Source organism: Suncus etruscus, chromosome 7 (assembly GCF_024139225.1).
Source record: "Suncus etruscus isolate mSunEtr1 chromosome 7, mSunEtr1.pri.cur, whole genome shotgun sequence".
Lineage (NCBI taxonomy): Eukaryota > Metazoa > Chordata > Mammalia > Eulipotyphla > Soricidae > Suncus > Suncus etruscus.
In genome coordinates, this window is record NC_064854.1 from 89,096,809 (window position 1) to 89,108,913 (window position 12,105).

A 12,105-nucleotide genomic window follows, 5' to 3' on the forward strand; every position below is an offset into this window, starting at 1 on the left:
TACAACTTAGATTATTTTATACACTTAAGAGCCTATTTTCTCTACGAACATTTCCCAAAAGATTATTAAATAGAGTGATGGGAGTACATAACCTTAAAATCTATTTCCAGGTTTTATTGGAAAAATTCAGTTTTTCTATTGAGTATCATGTTAATTTGCCATATGTGATCATTAACATATACATTGTATTCTCAATTTATTGATAGTTTATTTGGGCTACACCCCAGCAATGCTCAGAGATTATTCCTGGCTCTGCACTCAGGGGATGTTCAAGGGACCAATGGGATGCCAAGGACTGAATTTGATGCTGCGAGCACTGTACTATCTCTCCTGCCCTTTTCTTAAGTGTTTTTAATTATCATATATGGATTTCAACATCTTTAAAGTATTTTCAGGAATCATTTGATGTAATTATGTAATTTTTATTTCTTTATATACTCTTTCTTTTCTTTACTTTCTTGTTTTTTTTTTTGTTTGTTTTTTTGGGCCACACCCGTTTGATGCTCAGGGGTTACTCCTGGCTAAGTGCTCAGAAATTGCCCCCGGCTTGGGGGAACATATGGGATGCCAGGGGATCGAACCGCGGTCCTTCCTTGGCTAGCGCTTACAAGGCAGACACCTTACCTCTAGTGTCACCTCACCGGCCCCTACTTTTTCTTTTCTTAGGGCCACACCAGGTGACTCCCAAGCATTACTCCTGATACTGAGCTCAGAAATCACTCCTGGCAGGCTCAGGAGACCAGATGGGATGCCAGGACTTGAATCAGGACAGCTGCATGCAAGGCAAATGCCCCACCTGATGTGTTATCTCTCTGCCCCCAATTTCCTTATAGTTTTTTTCTTTTTTTTCTTATAGTTTGTAGAGAATTTTTGCATCTCGATTTATCAAATATAATTATATGCTACCTATGTGCCTGTTCAATCGTCTCTTAGTTTCTATTCCCTGTCTTTCCCTCCTGCACTATGAGCAATCTAGATATCATCTTTTATACGTTTTATTGCATCTTTTAGTTAGGCTATAAACTACAGATGTAAATTATCCTGTGTTTATCCTTGTGACATAATTTTCTTTACTGCAGTTTAATTCAAGGTTCAGGTACTGACATGATTTCATTGCTACTTAAAACTGTATAAAATTTCTTTGTACATATACAATACTAAAGTGTAGAATGCAATAGCATATAATAAATTTATGCACTTTTAGCTTTTTAAAATTATAAAATACTTCGTTACAAAACAGTGTATATATTTTATAGTCATTAATAAGTAAATACCCACTGCCCATCAGCTAGTTTCTGAGATCAGTACCATGCACTGTTTCTTAAATTTGTACATTATCACATTTAATTTAGAATGAGTCACTCTTTGACAAGTTATCAATTCCATCAAAACTCTCAATCCTGAGCACTGAAGTGACAAGAGAAATTATAATTTTTATCAATCTCTGGGTCATTGTCATCAGAATGTTTGGTGTGAATTTTATGTTACTGAATTTATATAAGTTAAACATATATCCTAAAATGTGAAAATGCAATGACTATACATATTCAGATGACATTCTTCAAGTATTTAGAACTGTTAATTGTAATGAACTATTAATAGTTAAATTGTGTAATCATAAAAGAACCATAAAATATGGAGTTGAACAGTTTTCTCAATAACCCCTTATTAAAGTGGCTTTCCTTGTTCCACTTTATATTTCTTGCCTCCTTATCAAAAATTAATTGCTTTTGTGCCTGGGGTTCAGTCTCACCTCTGTTTGACTGATAGAGTTATCTGTATTTATTCCAATACCATGCTGACAATTACTTTATTGTACAATTTGAAGTTGGGGACAGTGATGCCTCTCATATTTTTTTACTCAAGGATTATTCCATGGAGTAAAAAGGATATTTCTTTGATCTCAGGAATGTTAGATCAACTTCTTTGAAAAATGTCTGGGGTATTCTTATAGGGATTTCATCAAATCTGTATAGTGCTTTGGGACATATTGCCATTTTAATGATGTTAATTCTCCCAATTTATGATCAGGGTAATATTTCCATTTCTTTGCTTCCTCTTTTATTATTGAAATAAAGTTTTGTAGTTTTTTTGTATAGGTATTTTTTGTATAATTGACTCCAGGGTACTTGAAATTGTTTGGCACAATTGTGAAGGAGATTATTTAAATATAGTGTCCTATGTCATTATTTGTATATACTACAATCATGAACATTTTATATTAATTTTGTAGCCTGTCACTTTCCTATACAAATCTCCTGTGATTAGAAGACTTTTGGTAGATATTTTTATGACTTTCTAATATAATATCATTTCAAAAGCAAGAGTTTGAGCTTGACTTCTTCCTTTTCTATCTTATATGCTCTTGATATTTTTCTCTACCTGATTTCTATGGACATATCTTTAAAAACATAAATGAAAGTAAAATCAAAATGTATTAAAGACTGTTGCATAAGTCCTAAAAATTAGTAAAACAGAGGAAGAACATTCCATGACATTCGTGCTAAGATATTAAAAAATGAAACACAACTCTCCAAGCAAGTGGAGTAAAAGATAAACAAATGGAACTGCATTAAATTGAGATGCTTCTGTACTTCAAATGAAAAAGTAACTAGGATACCTATGGAATGTAAAAAACTATTCAACCAGTACCTATGTGATAAGAAGTTAATATCTAATATATATATAATATATCTAATATATATATAAGACACTGACAAAACTTAGAAGAAAAAAATACCTAATTTCATTCAAACCTGGGGAGAACTAATAAACAGATATTTCTTCAAAGAAGAAGAAATACAGATAGCCAAAAGGCACATGTAAAAATTCTCTGCATTACTAATAATCAGGGATATGTAAATCAAATAAACAAGAGATATCATCTCTCACCACAGAGACAAGCACACATCAGAAAGCACAAAAACAGCCTGTGTTTGTGTAGGTGCAGGGAGAAAGTCCAATTCACTTCTAGTGGTAATGTTGACTGTTCAAGCCTTTCTATAAAACTATGAATATTCCTCAAAACACTAAAAATTGAGCTTCCATATGATCCAAAAATACCACTCCTAGGGATATATCCTCTGAACCAATAATCAACAAGCAGAAAAACTCTCTGCATTCCTATGCTCATCATATACACAATAGCAGAATCTGGAAACAACCCAAGTGCCTAAGTATAAATGAGTGTCTGAAGAAACTGGGTATATTTACAAAATGGAGTAATATGCATCTGTTAGGAAAAATTAAGTTATAAAATTTGTTTCTACATGAATGGTTAGGAAAAAAGTTATGCTGAGCAAAATAAGTTAGCAGGAGAGGGATAGGCATAGAATGATCTTAATGATTTCTTAGCTATAAGAAAAATAATAGAGGCTATGGTATTATTATCCAGAGACAATAGATATGAGGACCAGGAGGACAAGTCCATAGTAGTAAGATTCCAGGAAAGAGTTGTGAGTGCTGTGTCAATGATAGTTGAAACTTATCACTCTGGAAAAGAATTCAGTGTTAAAAGAGGATAAAGTGATATATATGCATTATACTTCTTTATTAACAACAATGCAAATCACAATGTCAAAAGAGAAAACAGCTAGAAAGAGATAAAGAAGTAAAATGCCTCTCCCAAAGGCAGAAAGGAGAATGTGGGCAGGAGGAAAACTGGTGATATTGTTGGCAGAATAGTTGTACTGGTGAATTGTCATGTACATTATATTACTGAAACTCTACCATAAACATTTCTGTAACCATAGTGCTAAAATAATTATATAAACAATTAAATTAAAAACTACCCTTAATATCTAAATATTGAAAAATAAGAAACATGATGACCTATATTGCCTAACTTGAAGTTGTACAATAAAAGCTATAGTACTCAATACAGTATGGTAATGCAATGAAGATAAACTCTGTCTATTCTGCCTGGTCAGAATAGAATATCAGAAGTTAATCCCATATTTATGGCCAACTAAAATTTTACAAAGGAGGTGAAAGCATAAAATGCAATAAAGACAGCTTCTTCAGCAAGTTTTGCTAGGAAATCTTCATATCTATGCCTATGCCTAAAAACATAGTATCTGTTTCTTTTTCTAAGATGTTAGGTAAAAGTTAAATCAATGTATAATCTTGAAATCAGACTAGAATCTATAAATCACATGGGAAGAATTATAGATAAAATATAGATAAAACATGGTATGTACCTCAAAAATGTCTTCAATGATGTTATGTCAGTGGCAAAGGCTACAAAACCAAAAATATATGGGATAATAGGCTAAAACAAAATAAATCCAAAAGCCCCATCAGAAAAAAGGGAGAGTAAATCAACATATAATTCTCTTGTAAAACCAATTGATGGTCAAGAAGAACATAAGAGAATGCCTATTGCCAGATGTAAAGACTCTACATGTCATAATCCCACCCTGGGTGAATGGAACTGGAAGGGGCCACCTCAAGAAGTAATCCAAAACCAGGCTGGTGAGGGTAAAATATGTGTCTGAAGACATTTTCATCTCATTAAACAAGAAGAAGAGGCCACCCAAGACCACAGAATTTATTGTAAAATGAAGATCACCACCATGGGTGAGAGGAGTGATGGCAAAAGACCTACCTAGAAACTCATTCTGCCTAGTTGGGTCTTTAACATGTAAAGATATAGCCATCTTTGTTCAAAGTGAAGATCAATTAACACAATTACTACCCCATTTCTGTTTAGTAAAATGCAGACATATGAGACAAAACAGAATAAATCATGTTTTAATGTTCTCCAATAAGGCAGGGACCCATATATAGGTGCAACAAAAGTGCCTTTTTTTTTCACAGGCACATATAAAAATGAGGTAATAAAAGAGAAAAAATCTTTTAACCCCAAAGCATGGTGGTCTTTTCCAGGACGTTATTGGTCTTATTTCCAACAGCAGTCTTAATCTGAGTTTGCCTAATCCTTGAGAACCTTTTTCTAGATCCTGTGAAAGTTATTTTTATGGTGGTTTCGTAATCAGGTTCTGTGATTAAAGCCATTAATTACTTCACAAATTCAATGTTGTAGACAGAATGTTACGAAGATTGTCCTGGTTTGCCAGTTATTGCCAGGGCATTACTAAGATGCTCTGGTTTGCCACTTGTCAGGATGTTACAGAGCATGCCCGGTTTTGCTACTTGTTGTCAGGGAATCAAAAAGCATGTCTTAGGTTTCCTCATCACCAGGATGGCTCGAAACCTCTTTTTGGTTCTGATGTTGGGACCCAAAGTTCAGGAGTTTGTGGTTGATCTCAGAACAACTGACGCTTACATTAAGTCAATATGATAAATGAACAGAGTAAAAGGCCCACCTGCAAAAAAAAAAAAAAAAAAAAGCCCACCTGCAATATATTCTATATAATCTCCCTCATAGATGAGAACTCCTCTATTATATAATATTTCCCCATTTTGTGGGTCTATTCAAAATAGTAAAAGGATAATGCCACAAAGTATTATTGGGGAAACTAGAGACCATGAGTAGTTTGTAATATATATATATATATATATATATATATATATATATATATATAATTATCCTTCAGTCAATGTCATGCTCTAAAATCCTAATACATAGGTATTGTAACAAAAATTTTCCCCAGGAAATACATAAAAATACATAAGGTTCCTAATAATTTCTTTTTTCCCCCCTGCCCCCAGGTTCCTAATAATTTCTACTGGACAAGTCTAAGAGAGCAATACTGCATCCCAATAAAGAAATATACATAATAACTTACGAATATAACCTCCATTAGTTTTTTAATAAGTCCAAGATTAGTAGAATCTGGACTAGTGGTTCAGCTAACAAGATTTACTGTTGGTTGATGGCAGTCAGTGAGGCAGTGGAAATGTCCTGCAGCTGCTGGTTGAGTCAGGGACCAAAATAAGTCCTTGATTCAAGGTACACTTAAAGGGCCAATTCTGGTCATGGTTTGCAATCTACTTTGATTAGACATGGGAAAAATATGGGTAGGGTAATGGCCCAGAGCACAAAGAGTGTAAATCTATAGGTGTAAAGGGGTTAAATAAGAAAAGCAAGAAATCAGGATAAGTGAGCTTGGAAAAACAATAGAAAAGATTTCAAGAGTGGCAGGTCGAGGATGGGGAAGAGAGAACTTTGTGCAACACTTTTAGTTTTTTAAGGTTTAAAATTTGCTTTATTTATTTATTTATTTATTTAAATTACAAGTCTTTCACAGTTATACTTATGGTACATAGTGACACTGAATTAGGGCAATTCCCATTACCAGTGTTGATCTCCCTCTACCACTATTCCCCGTATCCCATACCTTTACCCTTTGCCCCCTGGACTGCTAGTGTAACAGGTCTTTTATGTATAGCTTGTAGTTTGAGTCTTTTGATTCTATTATTGTTGACTTGTTGACTTTGGATTGGATATTTAGGTATGGTTATTTTTATTTCTACTCAATGTTATGTTACCATCCACTTTAATTTTTCTCAGTTTGTAGGAAGACATAGAAATATAATGCAGAACAAGATGATTTATGTTAAAAAACAAATCAAAGAAAAATCAAAAAACAAAAAAAGAAAGGAAGGAATGTATAAAAAAAGGAAGTAAGGAAGAGAAAAAAATAAAGAAAGCATAAAAAGATAGAAAGAAAGAAAGAAAGAAAGAAAGAAAGAAAGAAAGAAAGAAAGAAGGAAGGAAGGAAGGAAGGAAGGAAGGAAGGAAGGAAGGAAGGAAGGAAGGAAGGAAGGAAGGAAGAAAGGAAGGAAGGAAGGAAGGAAGGAAGGAAGGAAAGAAAGAAAGAAGGAAAGAAGGAAAGAAAGAACAAAAGAAAGAGAGAAAGAACAAAAGAAAGAGAAAGAACAAAAGAAAGAAAGAGAATAGGACCCCCTTTATAGAAGCTATAAATATAAATTTAAAAAGACAAAAACAAAAGCAAAACGAGGGGCTGTTGTGGCAAGGTTTTTGTTGTTGTTGTTGTTTTTGTATAGGCACCGTAAGTATTAGAGAATTTAAAGAAAATTGCCTTGGGCTAAGAGATACAGGGTGTCTCCACAGTTGAAGCATGAGACCAACTACAGGCTCCAGACATGTTCATTGTCGAACCCCAAGGTCTTTCTTTATGGTGCCAGGAAATGTCCTACTCAGTTGTGGTTGTCAAAGTCAGTACTCTGAAATTGGAGATCTTGTTTTTTATACATATCCTAGGGTTAAGTCTAGGATAGAGTTTTTATGGTTCCAGAAATTATGCTCATTTAGAGTCTTCTGTAATTAATGATCTTGGTTTTTGCACAGATCAAAGGGTGGGGTTCTTTTGATTTTATCTCACTGTTAGGTGATGAGGAAGGGCAACTTGCCCTTAGATAAAATTGTTGCTGTTTCTTTGTTGACAAGAGTAGTATGGGGGTTTTGTTTGTTTGCTTTATGGGGGGTCACACCGGCAACACTCAGGTGCTACTCCTGGCTCTGCACTCAGAAATCGCTCCTCTCAGGCTAGGAACACCATACGAGATGCCAGAAATAGAACGGATTCCATCCAGATTTGGTCATATGCAAGGCAAACACTCTACCACTGTGCTATCTCTCTGGTCCTGACAAAATGTCGTATAAACCTACCCTAGGCAATTTGATAACAGAGCAGTATTAGAGACTCCTCTGGGGGGGGGGGGGCGGGGAGTTTGCTTCCTAGTGCTGCTGCAGGGAACTGCCAATTCTAAGGTTGAAATCTGGGGTTCAGGATTGGACAGTCAATATTTGATCATGAGTTCTATATCGAATCCCCATGACATATGTTCAAGGTGGAAAATGCCCTTGTATTATAAAATTTATGGGTTCTTATCTCTAACTTTTTTTCATACATAAGATTTTCATACATACATATATACATACATACATACATTTTCATACATCATACATAAGATTTTCCTATTTTAATGTGTCAATGCAAAAAGGAATAATGCCATATTATATTGTTGGTGCATTTGGGGATAAAAATTACAGGTTATACAATCTCTGTGCCTTTGTTTTGACCTGAGATTTTATCCCAAGCAAGACTTTTCTACTAGAATTTTATACTAAGTAGAATCAAAGCAAACACTGTCAAATTTTATGTATGAAATAGACATAAAGCTAACAAAAAAGGTGACCATCACACATGCACACACATACATAGTAGATCAATCAATAATTAGAGCTGTATGATTGGCCCATCTAGGACAGTAAAAGGGAAAGAGCTCAAGCATTTTATAAATGTAAAGCTGGCAACTAAGGTTGTGAGGAATATTTTTATTTTTTAAATTTAATTAAAGAAAATGCATTACATAGTTGACATAACTGATAATAATACATTTTTTAAGAAGACCAAAAGCAACATGTTTTTTAAATAGAAAGTTAAAAGACAAACTAAAGAGATGGAAGAGAAAGGAAAGAATATTTTTGAAAACTATTAGCTCACAATGAATTCATTAAAGCACTAGCAGAAACTTTAGTAAGCTTTTCGTCTTTTGTTTTAAAAAGGATAAGATTTAAAAACAATACAGCACTAACGGTGTGAGAGTGGCAAGTATTGTTTGCATAAGCCCAGCAAAATATGGGTAAATGGAAATAAAAAAAAACCTTGTCCTAAATATAAAGAGACCTTATCCCTAAAGTTCTATGGCATAAGACCGACTCTGGGCTCCAGGCATCCTCAGTTCATTCTCTGATTCATTCTTTGCGGTCACAGTGAAAATTTTTCACACATTAGCTGTTGTTGTTGTCCGGTTTATGTAGTTAAAGATTTTGTTTCTGTGCGAGAAGGATTCTGGTTTCTGTATTTCATTGAATTCAGGATGTGGAGTGTCCTTCAGTTTTACCTCACCATTAGATGTGAAGCATCCTGCCCTGCCCTGTCGCTGAGTCATTTGAGTATCAAGGAACACTCCTTGGAGTAAAGTCAATGCCAGGGTAGTGGCAGGGTCTCCCCTGGTAGAGTTTTGTCTCCTGATGATGTTGTAGACAATTGTTATTGTTTACGTAGATGGTCAATGATTCAGGGGTGTATGGGCAATGTCCATTCTTCAGAGGCCTGAGCCAAGTCATTATGCCAGTGTTCAGGATATAAGGCCTGAACATCCCAAATATAAGGCCCGCCATCCCCCATGCTGGCAAACACTCCCGCTCCCAGGAAGGAAAAGATCCTTCAAGAGCTGGAAGCCTTGGAAGTTAATCACCCCCACCCAAACCCTCCCTCTGGAGCCAGGCAGAAAACAGGAAAGCCTGAGATACCCTTTAAACTCATCTTTGGGACCCACCTCCCTGGCCCCTTGGGCAAGTGGCCCAGGGGTAGCCATGGAGTTCTGGAGGGAAGAGGTGGAAGGGTGCTAGGGTGACCCAAGCCCCATACCCCTCCTAAACCTGATTAAAAAGGTCTTTGGCATGGTGAAGGCCCACCATTCCATATTGGCAAACACTCCCAGCTCCCAGGAAGGAAAGCGGTTGTGAAGAAATTTTAAGCTTGTTGCACTAGCAGCTAACTTTTAGAAATCACTGCTAGTGATAGTAGATTTGGTTGTAAACGTATTATAGATTAGATTATGCATAAAATAATATCTCTATCAATGGTTTTTTCATATCCTGCCTTAATCATATCACAAAAGCAGTTTTCATAAGTTGTTAAACATCCTATAATGGCACTGTTTTGAGTCAATAGCACTGAGCACTGTAGCATGAGTCTAGAGCAATTAGTTGATTTACCATAGCCTTCTATAAACAAAAATATTAGAACATTTTAGCATCCAGAATTATAGCAGAGTGGTAAGGCATTTGTCTTCCATGCAGCCAACCTAAGACAGAGCCAAGTTTGATCCCCGGCATTTCATATGGTCCTCAGAGCCTGCCAGGAACTATTTCTGAGCACAAAGCCAGGAGTAACCCCTAAGCCCTCCAAGAATGATTCCCTCAAAAGAGAACATTTTAGCAGATGTATATTAATTGAAAATGGTTTGCTAAAACACTGAGAGTTTAGAGTACAGAGAACTGTAATGCTCATAGATGTCTTATTCTTTCTCCATAGACTTCTTTAAGCAAAAGCAATAGAACATTTGCATACATACTTAATTCGAAACTAAGTTACTTAAACATTGTTATAATGAGCACTGTAATGGGAGTTCATGGCATACAAAATAATTCTTCAGTGATATATGTGGACAAAAACATTAAAATATTATTGCAAAAATCATTTATATGACACTTGCTTTGTTATGCAGCTGTATCTGATGTTATACTTCTGCTTATATTATATATTTTAGAAATCTATATAATTATATTATATTATATAATAGTATAATTATATATGTATATAATATGTTATTTTTATATATTTAATGCTGTTTTATTTTATTATTAATATATTTCTATAATGTATATCTAATATATATATAAATATATACATTATATAGGGAAAATATAGTTTGGTTTAATTATAGTTACATGTATATGATGTTATAGTTTAAAAGAGGATATAAGCTGCTGAAGAATTCACAGAAGAGAAGGAAATATTCTAAAATTGTAATCATTGAATTTAAGCCCTTTTATTGCTGTACTTTTATAATAACATTTTGATGAACTATATTTAACCATAATGATATGAAAAAGAAAATAAGTTATATATTTGTAAAGTTGTTCTTAGGATCACTAAGATACTATGACAAGTCAAGTTTTTCAAAAGGTAAGCCTGTAATTTAGGCTTCTATCTGCCCTTGTTGGAAAGCATATCATATGTATTAAAAGCACAGGTGGTAATTTCTAAATTTCTATCTATTTTAGAAAATTATGCTGAGCTTTGCAATGACTGAAATAAAACCTGTGTTGTCTGTCAGTTTTTCTTCTTTGGAAATAACTGTAGGCAATCCTATAGAGTACAATTGGTTATGAATGCTACTTGCAGAGATAGATGCATAAAAGTCTCAATGTCCAAGACTTTTGTGATTGGTGAGGCACTTTACTGTGAATTTGCACAAACCTTTAAAAAGTTTAACATTGACTGATTCATTAAGGTGCTTTTATCTCTGCCAAGCATGCTCTGCAGTTTTCAAGTCATCAAGATGATTATCTTTTATTATACTAATCTATATGCTTTTCTATTGGTTTTATTCAGGTCTTAACAGGACCATTCATAATATAGAAGTAATTCATGTGAATCTTTTTTCCATACCCTGAAAATTGCATTGGTCTTCCCAGAATTATCTTAAATTCTATTGGGCTGATATGCTTGAGCTCTCCTATCCACAGAGCTTTCATAATTAGGCCAAATTCTTTTGCCACTTTATCTTTGTGTTCTTGCAGATTGGGCCCGTTTATATGATCATTGCAATAGTTTCTATTGAAATAATAAGCCAACCATGGAACATTACAAAAGCACTGTAATATTAAGTTCATGTAACATGTGTTTCCTAAGCTGTGAAGTTCAGTGAGAGCTGAAAGAGTTCCCCCCAAAAAAAGGTTTGAAATTTTAAATTTGTTTATTCATAATGCTCAGAATTTCTGGTTTAGTGTGACAATTTGGCATGTTGTTTTGATTATGTGTTGGAGTTACTGCTGATTTCCATCTTACTTTCTTTTGAATAGTCTGTATTAGATGTCAGGAGGAATAGGAATGCTTCAGCTTGGAGGATTTCTTATCCAACTCAGCAAGATCCTGTGGGTTGGTTTCATTATTTGTAAGAATTCTGCTTCGAATGAGGCATAATTGGACAAAGAAATTCTTTTGGGGGATGCCATCTGTAGAAATACAAGTAAATCCTTTTTTCTAGAATGAGAATATTATCAACTATCCATTCTTTATCATTTTTTTTACCCAATTAGATGAGTTTACTCTTTTATGAGCCTCTACATAATGAAAATCTATTTGACAACTCTGTGTAGTTCTACTTGGACGTAAATTTAAGAAGTTTAATGAAAATAATGTTAAGGATAAAAAAGAAAGGATGGGGGGCCAGAATCTAAGTGATAAAGAAATCAAAAAAGAAAGGAGAGATAAAATACTGAAAGAAATTGTAAGGTATTTAATGAACAAAGACAGAGAAACAATCTCTGAATTATAGGAATACCAGATGGTGAAGAAAACGAAAAAGGGAAAAAACAAA